This window comes from Orycteropus afer, unplaced genomic scaffold (assembly GCF_000298275.1).
Source record: "Orycteropus afer afer isolate SDZICR_OR568_19922 unplaced genomic scaffold, OryAfe1.0 scaffold00013, whole genome shotgun sequence".
NCBI lineage: Eukaryota > Metazoa > Chordata > Mammalia > Tubulidentata > Orycteropodidae > Orycteropus > Orycteropus afer.
The window spans coordinates 16,016,002-16,022,220 of record NW_006921600.1 but is presented as its reverse complement, the minus strand read 5'-3'; positions in this window follow the sequence as shown (position 1 = coordinate 16,022,220).

Genomic DNA, 6,219 nt, shown 5'->3' with positions numbered 1-6,219 from the left:
TAAGCCTAGAGTACTAAAAAGTCATGAGAGGAGCACTGCTCAGCTAAGACAACTTCCTCATCTGGGTCTGATTATCTACCTACAGAGGCTGAAGTGAATGGATTGGTTGCAGGAGCCAGCCTGGGTAAAGTCTGCAACTGAGTCTCATAAAAGTACATGGGCTAGCAGATAACATGTGGCTGCAACACTCACAGCAGGAAACAAAGGCCTGCCCATATTGGGGCACCTGAAGGAAAAATCAGTCACTAGAGAATTGTTTAAAAGAGCTCTGGTGGCACAATGCCTACAAATGAAAGACTAGTCGTTCAAACCAACCAGCCGCTCCATGGAGAAAGATTTGTCAGTCTGCTTCCATAAATATTACTGCCTAGGAAACCGTATGGGGCAGTTTTCTGTGCCATAGGGTCACTATGAGTCAGAATAGAATGACAGCACACAACAGAGAATTGTTTGCATGGGCCATTGTGTTGAGACTTTTTGGTGCTTTTATTTTATTTTTATTTGAAATGAGAAAGGGATGCTTGGAAAACTAACATTTTTTTACACAACAAATATTTGTTTATCAACTACTATGTACAAACTGTGTTAGTATTAAAAACTAAAACTCAATGTTTTTATCAGACACTCTTTCCTGAAGACATCCACACTGGAACTGCTAAAGTCCCACAATAACCTGAGGAAGATAAATAAGTCACCTGCACACCCATGAAGATCTCAACCTGGATCATGACTCAGAAACCAAACCAGTGAGTGAGGTGAAGGTGCCCACTCAGAAGAGCTTAGCTGAGCCTAAAAGCTTAGCTTAGTCTCCCCTCAGCGAGACTCCAATGGGAAAAACTCAAACCCAACTCAGCCTCTGGCACTTTAAGAGCAAGGGAGGGCCTGCTCTTACCTGAGCTTTCTGACCCAATTACCAGGTCCTGAAACTGAAACCTCCTCACTGGGGGCACAACGCACTGTGGGCAGGGGAGGCTAGCAGGTAGTGTTCAAGTCCTCCCCTCCCCCATGTTCTTGGCTTTGGTGTAGGTTGTTCTGTAAGAGGTAAGTCAAACCATCAAAACTTGGAGGACATTTATACTTTATGCAGATGAGGGAATGCATATTCTCCCAAGAACAAGATCTACCTTCTCCTCTCCAGTCTAAGCCCTACTGGAGATACAACTAGGGGAAGGAAAAATGGGGTAAGGAAAGGACCAAGAGAAAAGAGAAGTGGGCAGTGAAGTTGTCAGCCTGGTGAAGGGCTTTTGAAAAAGTCTCTGTAGCAATATTGGCAAGTCTTATTTCTGAGCCTGTCAGACATATGAAATCCACTTCTTGATGGTTCATGGACTTTGAAGAAAAGGGCTTATCCTCTTTGCCCATCAAGAAAAAAATTCAGGCAACCTCAGGCCAGACAAGGAGCTGCACATAGTGATGGGGAGGAAGAAGCAGCCACCTGTAGAGATCAGTGATTAAGATCTAGAGCCCTGGTTCTCAGTGTTCTCCCAAGATGTCACTACATCTGAGTAACAGCACCTCCTAGCCCCAAGGGAAGGAGCCCCAGCCTCCTCCTTTATGCCCCACTTCCCTCACTGCCAACCTTCTCGACCTTTTGAAAGTCAGCCAAGACCTCCTCTACCTACCACTCGTAACTTAGACTCTAAAAATAAACGGAAAAATTGGAAGCAACCAAAATGGTCAAAAAAGGAATAAGTTAATTTTGTCACATCCACAGGCTACCATATTAAGCAACCATTAACAATGGTGTTTCTGAGGAATTTTTATTGGATTTGGGGAAATGTTCGCAACAGGAAGGTATGGGGGAAAATGCCCCATACAACACTGACTGTGTAGCAGTATATCCATTTTGTAACACAACATAAGAAATTTTAAAAAGGGAAAGAAATCCACCAACTCAATAAGATGTTCAAAATGACTATATGGTGATAGGATTTTGAGTAATTTTTTATACTCTCCATTATGCTTTGGATATGGTTCACATTTTCCTACAATGAGCATGCTTCAACTTACACTTTTTAAAAAACTCTACAAGCTTTTTTTTTTTTTTTTAAACCACAGGACGATATAACACTTCTTGCCACTGAAAGGTATAAAGATAATGGCCTTGAGCTGATGAGATCACAAAAACAGCAATCCTTTATATCTGCATAGGCTTTATAGTTTTAAAATGCACTTTTCCTTAAAGTGTTTAATGTCATTCTCACCAACATGAAAGAGCTCTGGTAGCACAGTGCCTAAGGCACATGAATGCTAATCAGAAGGCTGGCGGTTCAAACCCACCAGCCACTCCTCCGAAGGAAAGTTGGGCAACCTTCTTCCTTCTGTAGTGATACCGCCTCGGAAACCCAAGGAGGAGGGTTGCTATGAGTTGGGTCTGACTCTAAGGCACATAACAACATTTTATACCTGGAGTTCTGGTGGCTTAGTGCCTAAGGCATATGACTGCTAACCAGAAGGCTGGCAGTTTGAACTCTCCAGCCACTCCTCAGAAAGAAGATGGGGCAATCTACTTCTGTAGTGATACTGCCTCAGAAACTTAGTTAACCGAGGCACCCAACACTCCTAAGCCAGAATGCTTCTGTGCTGAGTGCTTAATCCTATACCCTCCTTTCCAAGTCCCTCCCTTCTACTTGATCCTCACGCAAAGAACACCAAAACAACAAAATCCCAACAGCATGGAGAGCAAATGAAGTGAGTAGGAAGGAGACTGCCTGACACTCACCCTCAAACACAACTAACTCAGAAATGACTTTCAAAACAACCTTGTCACTTAAATCCCAAAGCCCACATAATAACCTTAGTCTAGCAAACTCAGCCTGGAATCTCTGGGTGCCATCACAGCAAAATTCAAGGCCTGAGTCTCCAACAGATATTCAACCAGTCAACCAGCAAAGATACCAACTCAAAAGTTCCCTTCATACTGGGCATAGAACAGGAAGGGGCACTTTCAAACTCCCCAGGAAACTAACTGTTTTCTCCCCACACTCCCATTCCACCAAGCAGTTTCTGCATAAACACTGTCACCTCTAGCCCCTGCCCAGACTAGTTTCCAGGGCCACCACTGCCCCAGAGCTGAGACTTGACTGTTCACGGTTTTGTTGGAATAAGGCACACCTGCCATTTCTTGCCAACAGCCTAGCATTAGTCTTATTATTTCCCTTCCTCCTGAAGAGAACTGAAATGCCATCCATGCAAATCCCCCAGGCTTCCTTCCATTTAATTGTTCTTAGGGTAGATTCTGGGCCTCTATCCATATTCCCATGTTCTTCCCCTCTGCTGGATTGTTGTTGTTGTTGCTGTTATGTGCCGTCAAGTCGGACCAACTCATAGCAAACCCTCCTTGGGTTTCCGAGGCAGTATCACTACAGAAGTAGATTGCCCCATCTTCTTTCCGAGGAGTGGCTGGTGGGTTTGAACCCCCAGCCTTCCAGTTAGCAGACAAGTGCCTTAGGCACTACGCTACCAGAACTCCCAACCAGAGCTGGATTAAAGGTGGGGAATAGTGAGAGGAAGTCACAAGGTATGAGGTGCTGCTGTTATGTAGTATATATACATCTAATCCTAAACTACTCTCCTGGGTCAGCACCAGCCTTCACCAATTCCTCTACAATCACCTTTCCCTAGCGGTCACTCTCGATATTCACAAGAGAAGAGTTGGGACAGGGGTGGCCTCCTACCCAGTCAGACCTGGGAGACTTTCTTCACACCCACCCTCCAGCCCCTTCAGGCAAAGAGGGCCTCATCCCCAGAGGAACCACGCCCAGCACCACCCTCCCAGTACCTAGCTTAGCTACCTAGAAATCCATGGGTGTTTCCCAGGCCCAGGGCAAGGGGCCTGAGAGTGCTAAACTCAGGGAAAACAAACTGTCCAAAGCTGCCGGTCGCCCGCACTCCCAATTTCCCAAAACACCCACCAGGATCAAGGGCCGCAGGACTAGGAAGTCCCTTTTCTCTGGAACACAGGGGCCAGAGGGCAAGTAAGCTGGTGAGACTGATGGGGGGAGGGGGATTTAGCTCTACCCCTTAGTGGGGTGGAGGCTTGAGAGCCGAGAGCAGCACACTTGGTGCCGGCGGGAAGGAAAGGGAGTGGACTGTAAGTAAGTAAGTGGACTGTAAGTAAGGGGCTGGAAGGGTCCGAGCGTTCCAGGGGTGCGATCGGCCCAAAGCTACCTGGACTGGGGCGAGGCACCCAGATCCAGAGGGTGCTCCCAAACAAACAGAAGTCGCTAAGCAAGGTCTCCTACCCCCACAAACACTGGAGCAGACCCTTCTCCACCAGCGGGTGTGTTCCCCTTCCCTCTAGCTAATCTCCAGAAATAGGCGACCTCACCTTTCCTCAATCCGGCTACCAGAAGCAGACGTCACTCTGAATCAAGTCCCAACTAGGATCAACCGTCGCCACTTCGTCCCTCCACCACTTGGGCAAGGGGCACCCGCTCTCCGCAGGCAGGAACTGCAGGATCCACTCCCAATCCCGCACCAGCCCTTACCTGCCCAGCCCAGGTGCGCCGAACTCACGTCAGCACCTCCGCCTCAGGACGCCGCAGCCCCTCTGCTGTACGGCCCCGCCTCCCAGATGTGGCCACGCCCTCTGGCGGCCGGGATTGGCGGGTTCCGAGGAATAGGCTATTGTGCGTCCCTGGACCGCCCATCCCTGCCCCAGCACTTCCCCACCCTACTCCCGCACGTCTAGCCTCCGCTAAGAAGTTTCACACTCAGGTCTTACCCTTAAGCCTCGGAGCTGGTGGTCCTGGAGGCTGATAAGGACTGGGAAGTAAGATCTAAGTGGAGAAGGGGGCCACCTTCATGGTGACCCTGCGATATGGAGACTTTTAAGCACAAGTAAGGTTTTAGAGATGTTGAGTTGACCTTACCACCTGTGGGCCTAAATTTGTAAGTGGAATGGTATGTGGGGCGAGGACTCAGGACAGTTGGGCCAGTCTGGAGGAAGGGATATAACTTCCAGGATAGGAATTCTACCTCTTCCCCATGGAAGTGTTCCTTAATTTCTTGGTTTTAATTTCCTCATCTATTTAATAAGAATAATACCGGGGGAAAAAAAAAAAAGGCCAAACTCACTGCCATTGAGTGATTCAGACTCATAGTGACCCCCTTTGGGTCTCCCAGGCAGTAAATCTTTACGGTAGATTGCCCCATCTTGTTTCAGCTGAGCAGCTGGTGGGTTTGAACCACCAACCTTCTGGTTGGCAGTTAAATGCCTTAGACAATATGCCACCAGAGCTCCTTAATAATGCAAATAATAATCCCTGCCTTTTCATTGGGTAGAGGAACACTGGTGGTGCAGTGGTTAAAGCATTCATCCAAAAGGTCAGCGGTTCGAATCCATCAGCTGCTCTGCAGAAGAAAGATGTGGCAGTCTGCTTCTATAAAGATTTACGGCCTTGAAACTCCTATGGGGCAGTTCTACTCTGTCCTATAGGGTTGCTATCAGTTAGAATCGACTCTATGGCAGTGGGTTTGGTTTTTGGTTTTGGCTTTTTCTAATAACCATGGTATAATAATTAAAGGCATGGCCTCTGGAGCCCTATAGGATTCAGACTCTGACTCCATCAGTTACTACAGAATTGAGAAATTTTCTGAAGCTCTCTAGGTCTCTATTTCCTTATCTATAAAATGAAGTTAATAATAGTACCTAAATCATAAGTTTGTTATGGGGATTGTTGTAGCTGTCAAGTTGGCTCAAATTTATAGCAACCTGTGCATAACAGAACAAGGTGTTGCCTGGTCCTGCACCATCTTCATGACTGTTGGCATGTTTGAGTCCATTGTTGTGGCCACCGTGCAGTGCTTTCCAACATAAGGGCCTCATCTGCCAGCACTATATCAGACAATATTCTGTTGTGATCCACAGAATTTTCACTGGCTAATTTTCTGAATTATATGAGGAAATTGAAGATTTTTATCACCTTCTGCAGTCTGAAATTGACAGAACATGCAATCAGGATGTGTTAATTATCTATCACTGGTGACTGGAATGCAAAAGTTGGAAACAAAGAAGAATCATAGTTGGAAAAGTAGTTGGAAAAGTTGGCCTTGGTGACAGAAATAATGCTGGAACTCACGTAGTAGAATTTTGCAAGACCAACGACTTGTTCATTTCAAACACCTTTTTTCAACAACACAAACAGCGACTCTACACGTGGACTTCACCAGATGGAACATATAGGAATCAGATTGACTACATCTGTGGCAAGTGGT